General features: G+C 43.7%; 1 protein-coding gene across 3 annotated transcripts in view; it reads right to left on the bottom strand.

The window, feature by feature from the left end:
- LOC121590567 (MICAL-like protein 1) overlaps positions 1 to 22,752 on the bottom strand; it is a 36,424-nt gene extending 13,672 nt beyond the window's left edge. For 2 of the 3 annotated variants that reach the window (XM_041910345.1, XM_041910348.1), the window contains exons 1-3: positions 22,647 to 22,752; positions 22,103 to 22,242; positions 15,916 to 16,081 (exon numbers count right to left, since the gene is read on the bottom strand). The gene's annotated coding sequence lies outside the window, so the exon portion shown is untranslated. The remainder of the gene's footprint in view (positions 1 to 15,915; positions 16,082 to 22,102; positions 22,243 to 22,646) is intronic. The other variant, XM_041910346.1, reaches the window with a different exon arrangement.
- Positions 22,753 to 22,882: the final 130 nt, after the last annotated feature.

Raw genomic sequence — 22,882 nt, 5'->3', positions numbered from 1 at the left:
CGCTTGTTTTTCCGCTGTTGATCGGCGGAGAGTGCGGCGCTAGGGCTGTCCGACACTGTAGCGTGCGTGACGCTTACCAACCCAAAACTATAGTTTGGTCTTTGATACAGCTGCGATGGTAGTGTTTAATGTTTTTACTTTTATTCAACGAACCAACCAACAGCAGCCTAAAGTAACTGTCTCTGTTATGGACTGTTACCTTCAGTTTTTATACAACACAAACCTTCCGCCGCAGTGATCCGCAGTGATTTTATTATTCTTTCCTTCCTTACCATATCATAGCCTTGGTAGATGGCAATTTACCCAAACACACACACACATATACCAGCTAGTTCCCTTTCCCCGTCAAGGATAGTAAAGGTCGGTGCTATTCTGCAACCAATCCATGAATGAATCCGTCGCAGCCAGAGAAATCGTTTATGGTTTCTTTTCTCTTCTCACCTTTTAGATGAAGTCGTCGAAACGTGATGTTTACAATAATTCTTGTAATTCCACAAACTACCGGATGATAGGGGAATACTATTAAGACCTTCCCAGCTTGGCAAGGAGGGGAGGGGTATCTCCTTTTTTGATGATCGGAGGCTCAGCACACGGTGTACAAATACGAAAGGGAGATCGCTAGCTTTCGAAGCGCTAAAAGGAACAAACTGCCGGTTGCTGAATGGTTTATGCTTGAGTCGGAAGTAAGTTTTAGCCTTCTTCTCCTGACAGGCCCAAACAGTCCTGCTGCTCTTCCGTATTATATGGCTTGTTGCCAATCAGCCCAACAACGACCACCACGATTATTTATGGATATGGACCTCGAGCGCCTCATGGAGGAACTCAAGCGACCGGAAATGGCGGGAAACAAGTTCTTTATTCCGAACCGACCCTACGGCGTGTTGTTGAGCTGCACAGACAGACGACAGCGTTTGATGTGATTGAGTAATGTATTTTTACCATATATGGATACATCTCGTAATGGAGTTAAAGCACAAAAGCTTCTTATAAGATAAGTACGTATAGGTATATCACAAAAAAACACACATTCAAGACGTAAAAAGTAGTGTTAATGTTAAATGAATAAAATCAAAACAACAACTATTAGCAATACATCAGATTCGCCACAACTACTAACACTGTTCACGAACATGTCCGTATGGGAGAGATTAAGATCGGTAAACAATTTCGAACGGTAAAAATTAATTACACGCCACTATGTACCGGTGCCGCATCATGCCGCCACCACCTGTTTGAACGGTTATTCTGGTATATCTTGTTCTCGGATGAGCACAACAGCATGCAGATTAGCGATTGGCCCAGGGAGCTTGTCGGTGATGGTGTTGTCCGATAAGAGATGGCCTACATTATGGTCTGATCGCAACGTAGTGCAAATGATACGACACCGTTGATTGAATCTCTGGCACAATTTCCTTCTAAACTTGACAAAAGCGCTACACAGATAACTGTTTTGAGAGCGAACTTATAATAGGTTTTTTATTGAAAGTTTATAACGATTCATTTGAGTTTTACTGATAATATCCAGCATGTTTTGTGATAATAGATTTGATAGTGCAAATAGTCTCTGGACTCTGGACATCAATTTGCAGTATTTTTTTGTAAAATGCTTTAAAAATATACATAAATAATTACCCCTGAAAAGTGGAATGTAGTATATAACCATATGTAATAAGCTTCAATTAATTTTGTAGTTTAGCGGCAACTTTGTGTGAGGGGCAAAACAAATAGAAAATTGCCTCGCACTCTAATTGACGTTCAATGTCGACAAAATACTTCAGTTGTAGTGAGAGCCGAAAATTACGTTGTGGCAGAAAAGGGACGAATTAAAAAGGGCGAGATATAAAACATTCGAGTGTGGCCCTCTAAGGTGAAATCATCCTCATCATACAAATGATGGCAGTAAACGTGCCCCGTGCAAGTGTCCATGCTGAAAGTGTCCGGGACACTGGAGAGCCCGGAGTGGATTTATCGTGCCGAGTAAGCGTAAACAAACAGCAGCAGCAACAACGAGCACAGTTAACTGTGAGTCTCTTCGCTGACAAAGCAGGGCGGAAATAATCATTAGTTTAATTACTTTATTACCATACGAGATGTGTCACCGTCCAGCAGACGCGTATGTGAGTGTGTCCTCTACTGATGTAGCGTGCACATCGAGCGATCGTTCCGGATATACCGGATTCGTGTGGAAATCCTGGCCAATAAAACTTGATGATGAACATAGCCCGCGTCGAGTGTACACTGAACTGCAGCAGCGGAAAGTGAATTAAAAAATAATAATAATAATAACAAACCCCTCTTCTTGCAGTCTACAAAACAAGAATCACAACACCAACACACACTTATCGGCAATCGGTGATCGGGCGGGCGAGCAAAATGGTCCATGTGCATCAACACACATGGAGGAGCACTTTTCACCGAGCGATTTCGTGTCAGCTTCGTAACAGCTACTAGCCCCGCATAGGCTGGATAGTGTTATCAAAACACACTACTACTTGCTGTAATGGAGAAAGCTCCATTAGCATCCCCGCGTGCAAGCGCACATATCGCCATACAAGCTCATTGACCATGCGGTACTTTGTTTTAGTGGTAGTCCCTTCCTTCTCACTGCTCTGGCGTACCCGCTATTAACGGTCAGCAACCGTAACGTTCCTGGCAGATGGCGCCATCAAAGCTTCGCGTTCGGAATGACCCACCGTATCATACACGCGGAGTAAAGAAAACCGATTAGCATACACTCTAAGGGACTTGCTGCTGCTACTGCTGCTGTTGTTATCCAACATTTGACCTACAACAGAACACACTGGAATGGATGTCTAGTCCCAGGTAAATGAACCGTTAGAATCAGAGTTTTCTCTCATTTTACTTGAGAACAAAGCAAGACTTTTCGATGAACGGAACAAAAACAGCATCGACAAAAAAATTCATAAGATCATAGGATATAGGCTATTTTACAATTATTTTTTATAATCCTAGCTCTAATTCTACAATTCTATCGTTGGTTTGTTCGTGCAGAGTGTGCTTATGTAACAAAAGGTCCGTCGATTGTTCTTCACTAGAATGAAAAGATCCGTTACAAAGAACAACGGATACGGATTGCGCCCTAATCTCGGAACGCTTCACAATACCTTCCAAGAGAGCAAGAAATCCCAGGAAAGCCTAACATTATGATCGGATCCGTCTGTGCATGATTTATTCCGACGCTGGCGCTGTAATGTGAAACCTTGCAATTCAGGTTAATGATATGATTTACGAGGGGCAATAAACTTCCAACAGTTCTCTGGCGCTACTACAGCCACACTTTTAAACAACGGCCAAACTGGCCATCATTTGGTGGACGCTGCTACGAGAATCTTCTCACTCCTCACTTAAAAAAATGCTCCCGAGAACATAACACGAAGAGTTTGTGCCGTGATTTTGGTTGCCTGTTGGAGTGTGTTGTGTCTACTGTTCTTAAGAATTGAAGAGTGTTGAAGATATCATTTAGAGTGGAAACTCTCTGAAATGTTGTATAAACCTTTCGTAACGATAAGTGTCGAAAACAATCAACCATTACTTGATGTTGTATTCCAGTTAGCGACTACAAGCAGTGACTTTTTATGTTAATTCGTGTCTTGAGGATTGGGAGCATTTAAATGAATTGTATACATTACTTTAGTAATTTAAAGTCTTAAGCATCATATTAGCCACACACATTATTTTATGAAAATGACTCATGTATAAATGTTCCGGCCTTTCTGTCTATCACGTTCAGTCAGTACCTACGCATTACTAAGGAACAATTCGTCAACAATTTTCCACACCTCCGTTAATTGCGGTAATAGCACACGTCGTAAATTACAATGCGCTGTCGCCCGTACTGCGGTTTCCAAACCACACAAACCATAGCCACAGAGACGTGAAAGTAAATTAAAAAAAGCTCATCCTTTTCATTTCGTTTCCATATTCGACGACACGTGGTGTAGGTGTGCCCACGTCGCGAAACTTGAAAGAAGACATCAGAGTTATGAACCACCGTTCACGTAGCGTATCTCACCTACCACATTAGACACACGGTGGATTATGAGGTACACCAGCACATCGCAACAAAAGAAAGATGACATCAGTACAATTTAACACAGATTGCGACGGAATATTAAAATTATCGCTTTTCACTGCCAAGCCGTTTCCTCTCATCGCCAAACGTTTGAAAGGAAGCTCCACAAAAAGAAAAGGTAGTGAATGTTTTGGTGTACAATAACAATGACAAAAGGTCTTAACCACAAACCCCAAATCTGCGCCATTCGTAAGGTATATGTAGCAAAAAAAAACCGAACCTCTGTTTTCGAGAAACAAACACACCTGCGGACACACACAAAATCCCTCGCATCTTTTGAGGAGGCAAACATGGCGGCAGTGAAGACAGTGGGAGAAAAAAGGCACCATCATAGCACCATAAAAAAGACACCCCAACCAAAGTACAAAATAATGAAGCATGAATTGTTGTGAGAACGAAGCAAAAAGCACAACTCACAGAATATGAACGTAACAACACAGACCCTCCTCTCCTTCCGGTAAATGCGAGGAGAAATGTGTATGTGGCGACATGGAAAGACGTGAAAATAGAAGGTACAATTCGCGTCTTCAATCTAACAAAGCATAAATAAACATATAAATATACGCTGCAAAAGACAATCTTCTGCGGTTAAGACCTCCGAAAAAAAGGAAACAAAGAAAAACGAAGAGAAAGATACGCTACCCCTAAACGCCAGCGCAAACAAACGCCACCGAGGGATGGTGGTGGTTGCGGTTGTTGTTTCACATCAACATTTTCGCTCCCAACACATAACGTGTCTTAGGAGGAGTTCGCCGTCCACTCGAGCTGGGCAAACGAGCTGCGGTTTGCAGCCAGCGTACAGACAGCAAGGGCTTTCGGAGGGTTGGGACAGTTGAGCGCGATTTTTCTTCACGCTTCACACACTATCGCTGGGCAGCGCCCGACCATGTGAGTCATAGAGAGCCGGGCCCGTGTGTTGGAAAGAAATCATGACAATATCGTAGTGCCGATTGGCCGTGCCAACAGCTTACGAGACAAAAAAGAAAGAAATAAAACATGCTGCTAGGCCAAACCACACCAACGGGATTAATAAGTGAGAGCAAGCAGCTGGAAGACCTTGGAGACGCCCGCACCACAACCCGAAAATGAAGCCATTCAAATGAGAACGTAGAATGGATCAAGTCCAGCACGAAACGAACAACCAACAGCAAACAGTTAAAACTCCTTCATGCACCACTCCAAATGCGACCATCGACCTCGGCCGAAAGTGATCGGTCGTTTGGTTTGAAGCGAAGAAACAACACGATCGTGCTTTCGCCTTGCGAGCGATTTTGGGCTTGCGACATTGCATACAACAAAGAACTTCAACGGCCTCCAAATCCGCTAGGCGACGAACCTCTGGAACACCACCATCATCAACGTTTCGCCGCGTTTGACGTCAAGTTAAACATGCCGGCCATTACTCGCGCCGACACAGCACTCCAAACACATACACTCACACAGACACACTAAGAATGCTTCTACCTGGCGTACATGTGCTACTTCTCGTTTGATGGGTTTGAAATTATCCAATTGGCCACCACTTCAACAACACACGGCAGCATATACCCCCGCAAGGTTGGTGCGGCAAGCGAGCGCAATGCTACTGGCAGGCAAACAACTACTGGTATTGCCGGGCGCACCAGATGAGGTGGAAAACCTTTTTCCATGAACTCATTCACAGAACAACGACGCACTGCCACGACGCGGCTGCATGCAAATTAGAGTGCAACCAGTTTTATTCTCCAGCTCCAAGCTCTGACCCGTCTACCCGCCCCAAACTCCCGTCAAACGATCGCGAGAAGACTATTATGATGATGAAACGCCTTCGGCAAACCTCCCCGAAGCAGAAATTATGGAATCGACAGTTCCATAATTGAATTTGGCGTGAAACTACCATGGAGACCGCCGTGTACGGTGGGGAGACGAGAAATTGGGCTGGCGGTACGGTTGGTGGCGTTGGGAAGCTGCAGAAGGAAGGACTCGATCAACGAATGACACACGTTGCCCCTTTCCGTGCGCCGTTCAATACACTGGTTGCAATAAACTACCAAACGAGGCCGCCGCTGGGTTGATCGATGACCCGACGAAGTTTGCACTGCGGTAGTGGCATCGTACTGGCAGCAAAAGAAGCTACCCTTGCATCATCGCAGTTCGAGTGTGTGCCCGTGACACAGATGGGTGTGGCATCAATGACAAGCGGGTCATCATGAAATCGAGCAAGACGTTAAAGGGGATCTATACATCGTACACGAAAAAGATGAGCCAAATACATTGTTGTTGCGTAACTTAGACATTGATTCGTTTAAAATATTGAAAGCAATAAGCACGAAGATACATCGTTAAGCTGAAGGTGCATTATTAGGTTGATTTCATTAAAGCAGAAAGAGGAAATAAGAACATATGTATGAAAATAAATCATTTCAAACAAATTAAGTGATTTTCTTCCCATTGCGTTTTGGAAAATAGATCCGAATAAGCGATTGAGACATAAATTCCAAGGGTCTTAAGCATATCTGCAACGTGTAGCCCTCCCCGAGCGAACAGTTTAAAGGCCATTAAAGGGTCATAAAGACAAATGACATTGGCACCGAATAACAGCTGACATGGCAGACAACTTGCATACACGTATTTCTACGACACTAAACACCTCTAATGGCCGTAGGAGCATAACAGTCGCGTGTGCTAATGCTGAAAACATTCCTCGACACGCCGGTGGTGGACGGTACGACGCGTTGTGGTCATTGCTCTTTGTTCATTTTGTCTTGCGGTTCGGTGTGCAAATCCACTCTAAAACATAACCGACGACTGTCTTGGAATTGCGTTATTTGTACACACCACCAGCGTGCAATTGCTATCTGTGATTGACTTCATGAGTAAACTCACTGAGATGGAGGGCGGGATCTCTACTTTGGTGGTGCGAGATTGAACAGATTGACTAGCTGGGCGAGTAAACGAAAATAGAAAAGCGAAACAAACGAACGCGCTCGTCGCAAGTTTGTATTTAGCGCGATGTTGGCATTAGAAATGAATTACAAAAACTCTACTTGTTTGTAAGTAAGCTCAGGATCAAAAGATCTTTTGTTATTCGTATTACTATTTGCTTAAAATCATAAACGTGGTAAAGAAATAGAAAGGTTGTGCATCTTGGCGCACCTCACATGACGGTGGTAACATATGCGTGACTTATGGCACCAATCCATTTCCCTTAGCCGGACGGTATGGATTAGACATTAAAGTGAAAATGAAAACGAAGCTCTCATGTAGTGCAGTGGCATCATGCAGGGTATGAACATGCCATTTTAATTTAATTTATTACTATCGCGCTAAACACTTTCTTGCAGCACATTTTTTTCAGGATTTAAGGGACATCCATCCAAGATATCCAAATGAACGTACCAAAGAACGGGCATCACTGCGGAAGTGCTAAGCGCATCAACAGAGATCGATCCCAACGATCGGCAAACTAAAGCGAACACAACCGTAGTTGGTCCTTCTGCCCTAGCGGCCTGCTCTCTTCAGCAGAATCAGGTCAGCAAACTGGTTTTGTTGCCGTTGGGACCGAACAACATTTCGTCCAAGTCTGACTTTTTCGGTTTTTTACGAAGAAGATCTTCAGCAGCAGATCTGCTGCGTCGCGATCTAACCCGCAGGGTGCTGCAGAAGATGTCTGAAGTAGTCAGAAAAGGGAGCTCCTCTGTCGACCAGAGAGGGTTCAGCATAACGGAGGGCAGGTAGGTAGGGCACCTTGACGAGGGCCTGTTGTTGATGACTGTTTCCCGTGCGCCCCCGTGCACAAGAATCGCGTTCGTTCTACTGCGAACGCTGCGCAGCGCATAAGAAATGAGACTCTCTCACAACAGTCACCGAGCTCGGCCCCTGGGGGTGGTCAACGGTGGTTTGGCATCGGTTTTCGTCCGTGGTTTGGGGAAACAGGGAAGGGAGGGCTTGGTTTCGAAGTGAGGCATGATTCTTGGAAATCGACGAGTGCCTGGAACCGGTTTGTTGCAGGGCAGACTTGACCGCTGGCGGGCAAAGTCTTTCGGTGACACGGATACTGTATCTGTGTGTGGCTGCAATGTTGCAGCGGTAAAGACCAGCCCCAATCGATTTACCAAACCCCCCAACTCCTCCCTGCCATTTTGCAAGTGTGCAGTGCAAGATGAAGCCTAAAGATAATAGAGCAGGCAACAACACGGCGATATAAAAGAAGCCGATCGAATTGCCGGTCCTGAATCTTGCCTAATTGAACGATCCCTCTTCATACGTCGTGCGTTGCCTACTTTCCGTACGCCGTCCGAGAATGCACATTATACCTTTCACAAGACGACGAAGAAGAAGCCTGAAGTATTGATTTCTTCATCCTGGATGGGCAGGGTGAATTTTGAGAAGGACTGAATTGCCCATAAATAAGGGACAAGGATGCCGCCGCCGCTGCTGCTACGCTGTGTTTAAATTATGCGAGGTTAAAGTTTTGAGATCCAGAGGAAGTGATTTATTTACGCAATTACTCAAATCAATTCGAAGCAAACACATTTAAATTTGCCAAAAAACTGTATCAACAATGTTTAGGATATTTCGTGCAACAAGCAACCATTATGCCGTGTTGATTTCTACAAGAATGAAAGAGAATTGCAAAAATGAAAAACACCATGCAGAATAACTTTAAACATTGGAAATAGCACTTCCTTCACACGAACATAGCAAAAGTTAAGCAATGTATATTTAAACGGGAATCAAAATAACTCGCCAGAACACACAGCAGGAACTATCCAAGAATATATCTTTCGCCTTCCAAAAATAGGATAAATGCATTCAACGCATTAGCTTGCATCTTCTAATGGACAAATACACAGCGCACTCGCCAAAGTAGATACTTGCAGCATCAAAAATAAACCATTCTCTCTCGCTTGCCGTCCGATCTCCACTAGATACTTCAGCACGACAGACACCAGACAAACTTCTCACACTCATACTCATTCTCTTGGGGGTCGGGGGTGTGACGGGTCAGATTGATTTACTGAACAACCGATAAGTTGCTTGACTATGTTGTTTAGTTCAGCACTATCTTAAGGATCAGCTTGTAAACTTCATTCGAGACGTCGTTATAAATAAGAAGTTGTAGGGTTTCTGTGACCGGTTTAGGTAGTTTTGTGCCATATCTTTCCAACGCTTCCCATACCTACCGCCAAGGAAAGCCCACAACTGGACAAGAGCCCAACGTACAACCAGCAACACACGGGGTACTGTAATTCATACGTATTCTTAAACCAGTAGTTGAAGAAGTCCATAGTTAATATTCCGATGTCGGACTACCACCCCGCAGTTGGCACACTAGCATTGTGTCCATGGAAAGTTGTGAATCATCCACAATCTCTGAAGGTGGCAGCAATCTTTCTAGGTAGAAGAACCAACCGCATCAGCAACATTGACTCACTGTGACCTGCACGGGCGCAGAAATTTGATCTCGCGGCACATTCGTCTCATTCTGGGCGAGTTGTTGCGCCAGCAGCCGACACTGCTGTTGGTGGAATCGGCACTAAATCGTCTTAGCCTTGAGGAGAATAGCGCGGCAAAGTCAGCCGGATGCAGCGCACCTCGTGCAACATAATCCACCACTCTCGCACTCATGTCTCGCTAAACGAGTTCACACATAGACACGTGCAGCGGCCACACACACACACACATTCGGTCTGCCCCGCTTAGTTCGGTAGCTGCATCGTCGCGCACTATCGTCGCCACTAAACAGAAACGTGGTTTATCGGATTTGTGAGTGTTTGTTTCTGTGCTTCTTAAATGCACCATGACGGTCACCTTCGTACAATAGGGCACAAAGTATGTAATGTAAGTTTTAACACAATGGCCCTAAAGCAAAACAAATCCACGAGGGTTACATGGTTAGCATACCTCCTATCTTCATTTAAGAGTTATGTACAGCAACTTCTACAAATAAAACTCAAAACATATAAACTTTTTTTTAATTGTATTTAATTCGTTTTCCCCCGTAATAGTTGCTGAGTTGCTCATTAGCGACTGCGTTGGTTACCCGTTGCTCATGCTAACTCGTCAACAGCAGGGCAGCAGTGGGGAAGCTGACACCGTGCGCTCTCTATTTCCACTTTCGATTTCATAATTTTCACTATCAGCCGATAATTTGATTTATGTAGCCGCGTTCGTTAGAGATGGAAATTTCTGAACCCCATTCATCAGCACTCGGGCGGGCGGTCGGTCTTGGTCTTGGAAGCATTGAGACGCGTTTTTACCGAATAGTCACTCTCACTTTCTAATTTTTTTTCATTAATGATCACGACAACTTATTCATGAAATAAAACTTCCAAAAATATAAACAATACAAGTTGTAGAGCTTAAGATCTGTAGTAGTCAAATGAGATCCACAAGGGTGTACACGATTGAAAATTTATTTTGTTCGTGGATTTACCGAATAGTCACTCTCACTTTCTAACATCTAACTTGCTGCCGTTACTTGGACTCGCTTGAAGTTGACGCTGTGAGGGTTAGCAAGAGCTCTGTTTTGGGAGGAGAAGATCGCATTTTAATACTCCCTTCTCCCCCTGACGGGAGACTGCCGTTGATGATTGCTAAATTAATTAATTAACTTGATTAATTGAGCCGTAATCGATTACGTGATAGCGAACAACTTTTGCTCCATTTTCTTCGGGCGCTCAATTTATGTGTGCGTGCTGCTACTTAATTATATCCGGTTTACGGTGGATGTCAGTAGCGGACCGTACAGGAGTGGCCAATGTCATGGCACTCACAAGATGTGTTTAGCTATAGCAAATCGATATCATGCTTTTATCTGCAAGGATATTATAATCTTTTTCTTCCTTCTTGGTATTTTTAATTAGCAAATTGCATGCAGCCTGATGTAAAAGTTCCCATTCAAACCATAAGATTAGGGGAAGGTAGGTAAAGACGGACACGTTAAGGGAAATGGTAAAAAATCTAGGGATATATAAGTGCAACGACCATGAAAATGTGCATACATTATCTTACACTCATGTTTTATCAGAAAATTTGTTGAAACTTTAAAGTTTCCATCGATTTTAACGTTTTTTTTATGAATGAAAAACATGTTTTTCGCGCGGTTTTGAAATTTTTCGGGTAAGACGGACACCTGATATGGGAAAGATGGACACCATCACGGGTAAGATGGAAGTATACAACGTTGTAAAGTGAAAAGTTTTACAGTATTTTAACAAATTCTATCGCTTTCCTGGTCCTGGTACGTTTATAAACCAATTCTTGGCCTATTGCAACGATGATTCATTCAGCCGTGGTTTTAGGAATTGTAAGCACCGCTTCTAATATATCGTAGAATGCAGCATCTAAAGCATTATTGAAATATCGCACACTTACAGCTGACGTTGCTCCAACTTATAGAACAACAGTCTAGAATTTCCTTTAAGGAAATTACTCCGCGAAAAGACCACGACCCTAGTATTTTTTTATGGACTTATTAATAGTTTAATCCATTTTCCACCATGTCAAAATTCAACATTGGATATTTGTAATCCCATCGAATTTCTCATCTATTCCTGAACGATGTCGTATCAATGCCTCATCTTTTTATTGCTTAAAGTTGTCCAAGTCGCGACAAGATATTGGATTTCTAGAAGCGCTTCATCAGCGTCGAGCGAGTAATAGCATAACGAATGGCTACTATTTTGGCCGGTTTTTCATTTCTCGCTTATTTCAATACTTTCTCTAGTTGCTGATTGGTTTATAGCTTCGGAATACCCTTATTTAAGGTATTTGAAGAAAGCTATTCATCACCAATTGATATAAGAAGTAAAATAAATCTATAAATTCGGTGTCCATGTTTCCTTGCAACAAAGTGTCCGTCTTTCCAGCTTTGGTGTCAGGATGTTTAAACCACCAGAAAACAATATTTTGTATTGCTTTCATGCTCGTTCTTTCGCCAGTTTTTTCATTAATGATCACGACAACTTATTCATGAAATAAAACTTCCAAAAATATAAACAATACAAGTTGTAGAGCTTAAGATCTGTAGTAGTCAAATGAGATCCACAAGGGTGTACACGATTGAAAATTTATTTTGTTCGTGGATTTAACCAATTTTGCAAATATTATGCCAAAAATATTCTCAAATGAGTTGTTTAACTTTAAGTTAGGATGCTGCATGGCTGATTTTTTCGAAAATTACCTTTTTTATGCATTTATGAGAAGTGTCCGTCTTACCCGTAGTGTCCGTCTTTACCTACCTTCCCCTATTAGTTATATTCTCAGATGTTAAAGATGTATTTCTCCCATCCATTTTTTCTTCCTAAAAGCTATTCAATTCATCAATTCTCCCCTCTTGCCTTTCCCGGCACGTTTGCAGGCGCATCATCGATCGAAACGAAACGATGTGAACTAAAGAGCCGCACCTTCTACCAGGCATTGATCGCCGAAAGTGAACGGGGCCTGGCTGTGTAGCATAAACAACACGATAGCATAAAGTTAAAGGCAAAACGACAAACTATCGCAGCATTAGAAACATGGTGCCGATTGTATGCTGACTGTAAGTGAGTGTGTGTGCACATTTTCATTTTGGCTGCACCTTCTTTTGCACAAATCACCTTCCTTTTTTTGTTGTACCGGTTTTCGATTTCTTGTCTACGATTGCTGTCATTATTTCAGGCAGTGAGCTTTTGCCCTTAGAAGGGAAGAAAAACGTTCCCTTTCACCTGGGCCCAGTCGCACACGTGCACGTTTCTAGCAACAATATAGCACAATGTTTCCCTGGCGCTGTTTATTCCAAGACATGCGAAAATTGAATCAAGATGAGGATAATATTTTTTAAAAATATTAAACACTAAATATGCCTATTCCTAGACCAGCTTTATTTGTTTTTATATTTTGTTGTAATACTTTTTTTATATTTACAATCCTGAAACTTATCCACCGAAAGCATCGTAATAAACCGTCGACGAAGAAGATTTTTTTTTGTTTTGCTAAACGTCGTATACAACGTACCGTCACAAACACAGCGACTGTACCCTTGTGCTTAGAGGTGCGTCTTGTCAGACAAAAATAAAAACCGAACGAAAGTCTGCCCGTGCTTACAACTTTCTAAAACCAATACTACTCCCCCCTCCTCTCCCTTAGGACCAACCAACTCGGACGGAGCCGAATGGTCATTTCCTGTCTAACGCAACGAGAAACGTGTGCACTCTTCGGCGCATGCCGGGGTCGTCGTCATCGGCATCGTCGTCATCATTATGCACTCACACCCTGGCGAACCTCTCTCCCTCCATCGATGCGATTGAACATCTGTGTGCTGCAGTAAAATCTTGTACGATGGAAGAGGTAGGAGGAGAGGGGAGAAAGAGGAGGCAACATTAGCGCGCGTTCGCAACCGGTCGTCGCGCTGAATCGAGAAGCAAGCGCGGAAGATGAAGCGAACACACTAGTCAAACGATCACTAAACGCAACCATTGACTAGCGCGCAACAGACTTTGGTTGTGGGCTGGTGTGGGGGCACATGATCGCTCGTGGCCACTAAACGCGGGATGCCCTGCGACTAATAAGCTGCGGGCGCGTGTACATAATGTCTCCGGATACGAAAGTCCAGAGTACGTTGTGTGTGTGTATTCCTAGGAAACAGTGGGTCTGGGGTCACTGAGATGAGATGGAAGCCAAGCTGGAAGAGGGAAGTGTACAGAGTAACCGGTTTTAATTGCACTGCAATTTTATCGTTACTTAATCGAAATCTAATTCATTCCATACTTTCTCCACAGATTCTAGGCATTGCAAGCGTTATGCTTGAGTGAGTGTTTGTGGTATGTATTGGTATTCCTTATTATACCTAGAACAATTCCTAATTCAGTGTAGTGGTGGGAGCTCGTAGTCGATGCTGAAATCGATTCAAATTCCGATGTCGTTTCCGTAGTTGGCTGCGGAATCAATTCCAGAATCGGAAAGGCTCCGGAATCAAAATCGAGCCCGGAATCGAAATCAACCTAGAAATCGCAATTTGCTCCGGAAACGGTATCAGAATTGACTCCAGAGTTGGAATTAGCTCCAGAATGATAATCAGTTATTGAATTAAAATAAGCAGTTTCAGAAGCGAAATCAGGTCGGGAATTTCCATGAAAATGGATCGTTTACTAGTAAATTTGTATTCTTTACGGCTATCAATACATAGTCATTGGATCCAAACGTCTATTCCTAATAAAAAGCCGTAACCGACTCCGATTTCAAAGCCTATTCCGATTCCGGAGCCGATTTCGATTCCGAAGCCGATTGTTGTTCGGGAACCGATTCCGAATCCGATTCTGGAACCGATTCCGAATCCCATTCCGGAACCAATTTCGGAGGCGATTTCGCAATCGATTCCGGAAACTGATTCCGGACCTACTATCCGGAATCGATTCCGACGAAAACTTCATTTTTCCCATCACTACTTCAGTGTTTGTAGCCCTTATTGTGTCCAATGTACGTTGTCACTCTTTATTCCAGGTATCATCAATGTAAGCGGACAACATAAGGTAAGTGAACACTGCACAACGTACAGCAGATTAAACCATCTGCAAATTGCAGACAGTGTTGTACAATACATACGCACTCCGATGCGAGCAGTAGGACGCATGGAGCGTGCAAAAGTAATGGAGGAAAGGGAGGTATTGCTAAATTGTTGCACTTTCTTTGGGAAACGTCGAAAACCAGACGCCGAAATTTCACCGGTGTTTTTGTTTACATTGTGTACCCCGAAACGAACGTACACAACTGCCGTGCCGCACAACATTAACAACCTCGTAACCGTAAAACTCATGGTTCGTGTTGAAACGTACACCCTTGGCAGCTTGTTTGTATTTTCCCGCCAAAATCGAAGGAGTGGCCCAGCGATGCACATCGAAACTCGCGTATGCGTAAAGTGAGACGAATCGGTAAAGTCTTGTAGTTTGTTTTTTTTTTTGTTTTCGGAAGAAAGTTTGTGCAACTGGCGCAACGACGCCGAAGCGCATGCATGTAATAGCATGCCCGATGACATGCGGCGTGACAGATGAGCTTTTTAATGATAATGCCACGCGAAACAGGAAATGGCACATCGGTGGTCCCCCCGCCATGAATGGAGCGGTATACTTAATTCACATGAAAGGACGCATTGACTAAATTAAACTACGGGCCAGCTTTAATTGGATACTGATATGGGGGTCTCATTCGCGATAAAACTTTCGACAATGTGAAAGTGTGACCGGTCACAGATTGTCGGTACATATTTTGCACACTTACACTTACAGCGGTTTTTCGGGAAGGAAGGCTAAGAAGAAGTGCAATTAATTTGTCAACATTACATTTCATTGCTTTCTTCTGTTGTGGAACATTCGATTGATCACGCCTAATAAGACATCAAATATTCATTAAAACGGCTCTAAAAACATATGTTAATAAAACTGATTGAAGTGGAGGTGTTTAATCAGAAAGTACGAATTATTTGATCCTGACAAAACTCTATTCCAACAAAATCGTTTCAAATAACCTCTCGCCACAAGAAAAAGAAAGAGGAAAGAAACACCCCGAAAAGGGTAAACATACGAAAAATAGGACAAGCTATAAAGCAAACCCCCCAAAAACGCTGTGACGCAATCAACACCACCACGGCGGACGCACGCATGCACGCTTTCGAGTGGGTGAGATTTTGGGATCGAATCAATCAAATCGATCCCCTAATGAGTTAAATAACAACCCATTGCCCGTCGTCCCAGACCCTGGTTTACCCTGGCCAGTCCTGACTGGCTGGGCTAGTAAACCGTGTCTTAGACGCAACAAACTCCGGCACACCTCACACATATGGAGGGATCGTGGCAAACACTTACCAAATATGAGAATAGTCAACATCAACTTCAATTTACTGCAAACAAGGACACGGGTACGTGGACGGTGCGGTTCGTTGTGTGTCAACTTTCGTTCGCTGTGAGTGTGAGAACAAGAAAAGCTGGCCAAGTATTGTCTAACTCAATTCAAGGTTGTTTTTATAGCGATCTGAAACGAAAAAAAGAAAGCACCACAATTAGTTTGACAAATGCTATATCAATGTTGATGATTCAAATAACTGTTAGAAATGCCCATTGAACGCAGCCGAACGAAGCCGAAGAAATAACGACTTCTTTCAGGAACGAATGTAACAAATTTAATGTGATGCGTTTATTTCTTCAACCTCCGTATGGTTCGCACCAGCCTAATAAGTATGTCTTGCCATGTGGGACGATTATCGATCTCGATTGGTGCTCCCTTGGGGTGTCTTCCCAGCATGGTGAAGGAAACACACGCACACCCAGCCAACGACGCAACCGAAACCTTCGTGGGAGCGAGCTGGTTTCGCTATCGATCAGCAGCGTCACGACGAGTCGCAAAAACAGTTAACAAGTGGATGTAGAGATCCTATACGTATACTGCGGGTGCCCCTTTCTGCATTGCCTCAGGACCTGCACCTTCCAACCCTCTTAACCGAACCACGGCGGCTGTGAAAGTGTTTGGCGAATCGTTACCGCTCCCCCCCCCCCCCCTCCCTCCCCCCTATGTATAAATGATGTGCAAAACGTTTAACTTGTAACATTTTGTGGGCCCAAACCCTCGGGTAAGCTCGGCAGAAGGTTAAAAAGATTCAGTATCTTCAGTCGACTAACGTTGTTTCACACTAAAACTGTGGTTGTTTCATTCAACACAAGTCGAATACATTGGGATGTTTATTTACTAAGCTAACTTATATATTGCAAGGTTTTCTAAAAAAAAGGCTAAAACATGTTCGCATGTCGATAAAAACCCTGTGAATAGCGCAAATGCTCAACACTAAAGGAAATTGCGGGTCAATAAAATCTCCCAAGCCCCCTTTTCTACGCGGTATTAGGTCCTGTAAAACCCTTCAGCGCAAGCTAGAAGTAACTATTGCACACTATTTCCATGTCACGGCCTTTGCGTAACGGTTATGTGAAAGTAGCGAAAGGGTTTTGGACGTACAACCACCACCATCAGCGTGGCCCGCGCGTACTTGCGTTCATTCACCGGACGACAGCGGCACAGCGTGCGGGGCGGCCACAGCGGGGCAAGCGAAATTCCGTTCGATTGCGCGAAATCGCACAAGAACCGCGTGCATACAGTGCAAACCATGCAATCATGAAGAATCTGCGCCGGCTCTGCAGCGAATCGTAAAAAACTATGAAGCATGATGAAGGTCCACCACAAAGTCCATCGCTGGGAGATTGGGTCCCCGCCTTGTGGGGCATCGAAGTATCAGGTCATTTAACTTCGCAGCGATCGTATCGCACCGATTGGGCAATTTGCGGCCGGGAGTGGCACAGGCAGACTGTAATCACAAACTTGCTCCGTTTCGCGGTTAGGTCAGCGAGAAAGTACAAACCCCCGAAAACGATAGATTATCCTCGGGTGAATCGATGTGCCTTGGTGTGCCTTCTAATTGCACGATCACGAGCGTTGAGGTTAAGTGGAGCAACTGCGGCAAGCATTGATGGTGTCGTGCCGTAACCGCCAGGAGTTCAAGAGCCAAACGCGATCATTTTCTTTTACTTGACCGAACGTTCGTTCGTTGATCTTCGTTTTTAAACTTGTCAGGCAATTTGGGTGCCTTTCCAATCCAATTATGGCAATATTAAGCAAAATGGCTTGATAGTGTTAAAAGCATGAGACATTCGTCTGAAAAACTAAATCGCTGATAGTAGCCTTATCATTTCGTTGTCACAAAACAGCTTGACTATTATTTTATAAGGATGATCTCAACTAAACAAACAACTTCAAACATTTTGATGCCTGATAAGCAACCTTTTTTTTATAGACATTCGAAGCATTTAACTCAATGATAAGAAATTGTGTCTGCTAATGTGTTTTTTTTTTGTTCTTTCGTAAAACACTGTAACTGTCTGTTACAGTCAAACACACATGCATAGCAATTAGTTTTAATTCCACAATTTATTATCGTTTCATAATTAACTGGGTTTGTAAACGGGATTAATTGGAACGAGCACCAAGCCTTATTAAACTAATTCAACGTAAACGGGAAATTAATTTTCATTACGATAGAAATCGAGGCGAATAGGTAAATAATAGAAGGAAACCTCAGTCACGAAACTTGCTTCCTCTACCAAAAAAACACAACCCAACCATCAATCGATACCGATTCCATATCGTGCTACTTGAGGTCATTAAAATAAACAAAAGCAACGAAAAAAAGGTTCGAAACGAGGAACCCGAAAACTGCCAACTCATTTACCCGCGCTGCACCAAGCCTCAGGTTCAACCTGGTGGGAAATGAACTGAAATCGAAGAACGATTGGAACGGAAAAAAGGCTTCAATAGATCGGCACGAGAAAACTGGCGCCCACCGTAGAACATACGGTAAGGAGCGCCGAAAGAGTTTTTGGGTGGGCAGAACACAAACCTAGAGCGAGTGACCTCCGTCTAAACATGTGAAGTTTGTAAAAGGCCCACGGAGTAAATTAGGTTTCCGCTTTCGAACGAACCGACGGGGCGACGTGTCGTGTCGTGCCATACAGTCACAAGCTGGGTGGAAAAATAACCTTCACATACACGCAAACAATAGTGCAGCACGGCAACAAAGTGGAATTAACGCCAACGTCGTTGGTTGAAAATGGAAAATTGTTTCACGGTCAGGTGCTTTTGATGGGGGACCAATTTGGTTAGTTGTTTCCTGATTTCTGTGCCCTACAGCGCGCGCGTTAAAGATAGCGCGAGAGAGAGAGAGAGAGAGAGAGAAAAAAAAAACAGAGAGAAAGAGAGATCGGCTTACCGATCGTTCAAACATTAATTGATGTACAAATATAGCGCACCAGTGAACGAAAATGATTCACTTTCAGCTTATTAGACCGATCTTTGTAATAGCTTCATTCGTTCCAGACAAATCACACTTTTCTACACAACAACAGCAGCGATGGTACGATAACCTAGTTTGCATTTGAAGATAGTGGTTGTTGCTTGCTCTCCCGTCGTGTAAAAAAGGCTTTGATTCGTGTTTATCTGGCAAACAGAAAGCTGAGAAGTACAGCTGATATGAAAGCAACGAGTGGTAGTATAAAAGTCTAATTTTGAACATCGCAACTATCATTGCCAACACACATGCAAACCAAAGAACAATCCGTTAAGGGTCTCCAAGGGGATTTCTATCAAGAGGCACCACTTGCAAAAGTAGTGAGAACGAGTGTTCGCACTGAATTTCGTGTTCCGCTTAACAAGCACGAGATAATGTCAAGTACAGGCTGCTCGGATTGTGATTCACTCATTACAGTTTCTCCTCTTCAACTGTATGATTGCATTATTTGTTAATCTTTAACGCTTCTAAAAACTAGTGCATTTTTTAGTAAAACAGTTGAACAGATCAGTTTTTGAGCGATCTTTTCGAACAAACGATCTTGCCTTTATAGCTTGTGGCGAAAGTGGACGAGTGAGTATTTTGGGGGATGTGAGTAGCGGGACAAACACACACACACACACACACACACACACACACACACACACACACACACACACACACACACACACACACACACCACCACACACACACACACACACACACACACACACACCACACACCACACACACACACACACACACACACACACACACACACACACACACACACACACACACCACACACACACACACACACACACACACACACACACACACACACACACACACACACACACACACCACACACACACACACACACACACACACACACACACACACACACACACACAACACACACACACACACACCACACACACACACACACACACACACACACCACACACACACACACACACACACACACACACACACACACACACACACCACACACACACACACACACACACACACACACACACACACACACACACACACACACACACACACACACATACGAAGATAGACAAACAAAACAACAAACAACACAAAATGGATCAATCACAGCTCCACCTTAGGGCAGAGGTTCGCTGTGCAGCACACAGTCTGGCCGCTCGTAAAGCATATTCCAAGTTTCGGTTTAAGAAGCAAAGGAGTAGCATAGAGCAAGAAAAGAAAAAGTCAAGTCAGTAAGCTGAGCGCGTCTTGGCCCGGTTGCTGCTTCGTCCCAACGATCGCCATATCCGTTCGGTAGAAAGTCGTCGCTTTCGTCGCACCTGCCGCCACGGTGAAACAGTTGGCAAAGGGTCGGTGTGGCCCGCGTCCTTCCCTGACCTGTCTTCGCCGCGAGAGCTTGCCTAGGTCCGTCCAATCCGTGTGCGCTTTTTGGACTTGCTGTGGTGTTGAACCTTTCTGGTTGCTTTCTTGGCTTTTAATCTGTTCATTTTGATTTCGTGAAATGAATGAAGTTAAGATGCCGCTACTTCCTGTGCTATGCTTTCCGTTCGGTTAGGATCGTAGTTCATCCTATTTCTCACACATTCCCACACAATCACACACACACACACACATACAGACGCTTTACCCGATTTACGCCTGCGTGTTCTAATGTCAGGGGAACGTCCAAAAACGGAAATGAGATTTCACTTCGCCCTGACCGGTCTTGGGCACGGGTTGATTACAAGGAATTGGGCAAACCTTTCAGTTTTCTGTTTGGGCTTTTTTTGCATAATGATTTCTATTTTGATTGTGTGTAGAAATCCTTCTTGTCTTTCATTCAATGATTCGGTCCAGATTGACAGCGGAATGGCAACAACGTCTAATGAGGGGTTTGTTGCCTCTCGTTTGCCATTTTTAACATCGATAGGAATCAAACTACCATCATTTTCATAATTAATTTTATCTTCCTATTGGAGACAAAAGTATGGCACGTTAAATCAAAGCCGAAGCATTTACAATATCCGATAATCTACAATCAGATTGAAAAGAACGTTTTTGAACAAGAAAGCTTACAACGTTGTTACGTTTACTTGCAGAGATTTTGAGATTTCTAGAGACTGTTGGACACAATACTGGAGTTTCCAAACGATATTGAAAGAAGCAAGTAGCAGATGCACGACAATACCAGCCACCAGTCGTTTCTGGTGCGTGGGCAGCTTTAATCACAATTATAAATGACCACTATGCCCGAAGGTCAGCCCAGTGGTGGATCGCAACGACGAAATGGAAAAGAAACATCGAGACGAGGGAAAGAACACGCTAGCAGGGAACCTGTTTTCAAAGGGTTTTAGACGGCCGAGATGCAGGGAGGAGGACAGCGGAAGGAAGCTGACCAACTGGTGCATCATCCCCAAACATTCGATCGTCACTGTATGCGTGACCGTTGATGCGTATGACCCTCCAGTTTTCGGTAACAAGGGCATAATCGAGAGCTGCTTTAGGGACATCTGTGTTGCTTGCACAAATAAATTGTAAACGTCAAAAATAGTTCAAAACTGGCAATATTTTTACAATATTTTATATCAACAGTGAATGCTGATACGTCCAATGAAACTCTTTCTAATGTTATCACAATTAAGCCATCACAGCAGCACCATTCCTCCACTGCCCTCTGTGCCGTTTCCATCGCAACGGAGGCGTGCCACGATCTTAATTGAATTCGTGTGACCTACCGGGAGGAGTTGAAATTGGCACGATTCCGCTTTAGCACAGTTAGCCATTTAACCTGACTTATCGTCAATTAAGCGCCATTAAACCTTTCGTGATCTCGGGCTCTTTTTTGATGACTAGATCAATGTTCCAGGTTTTTTTTTTTATTTACTTATAAATATCAAATTTCACGTACCAAAAGTTCATCCAACATTGGTCTTCAGCGGTGAATCATCCAAAAAAAAAATTGCTTGAAGAGTGTGTGTGTGTGTGTGTGTGTGTGTGTGTGTGTGTGTGTGTGTGTGTGTGTGTGTGTGTGTGTGTGTGTGTGTGTGTGTGTGTGTGGTGTGTGTGTGTGTTGTGTGTGTGTGTGTGTGTGTGTGTGTGTGTGTGTGTGTGTGTGTGTGTGTGTGTGTGTGTGTGTGTGTGTGATTATTAGTTGATATGTGTATCTGTGTGTTTGTGTCAAAAACTTACCGTTCGTAAGTGAATGGGGTTTTGGGGGGATGTTCTTTACTAGCTGGATTTCGATGGATTCAAAATAACATTACTGCACTGTGGGGCACAACATATCACTTTTGCCACATATACGTACGCCAGCAAACAAATTCAGCACGCTAAAAGACGAAGAAACAGCATACCGTGGCGCACATACGGTTGTGGAAGAGAAAGAGAACGGAATGGGTGTGCATCAGAAAGTGCCGCTACACACTGCTTGCCACACGTCAACGAATAAGAAAAGCAGAAAGTATCCAAAACAATAAGAAACTTGTGGAGAAAATCGTCCTCCGCGTCCAGTGGCCCCCGGTGGCTTGGATGGATCGATCGATCGATGGGAGAAACTGCAAGGCCAAAGCTGAGGGCAGCAGCTCTACCAAGGCGCTGGCATTGACTCGCTACGGTATGTAATTATCCCACTAAGAATCGCACCCACTAACACACATACACACAAACACTAAGGATATGCAAACGGTTGATGAAAATCTTCCAGAAACACGCAGGCACATCACCACAAACTTACATTCGATCACGGTTTGTTTGTTTTGAGACGAGAGCCGACGATGAGTGTGACCTCACGGCACGACGGTTCAATTTGGAATGGCGTGTTGACGTAACGGCGCTAGCGTTTGAAGCAACAGTCAGCTACACTCAGTAGGTTTTCATAGCTGACGGTTGGAGAGACATAACGCGGTGGGTGTTTTCTGCAACTGTATGGTTTATTTTTAATCTGAGTGTAAAACAGTGGGTTGTGCTGTT

Source organism: Anopheles merus, chromosome 2R (genome assembly GCF_017562075.2).
Source record: "Anopheles merus strain MAF chromosome 2R, AmerM5.1, whole genome shotgun sequence".
Taxonomy (NCBI): domain Eukaryota; kingdom Metazoa; phylum Arthropoda; class Insecta; order Diptera; family Culicidae; genus Anopheles; species Anopheles merus.
Note: the sequence above shows the minus strand (reverse complement) of the source record. Positions and strands in the feature narration are given on the sequence as shown.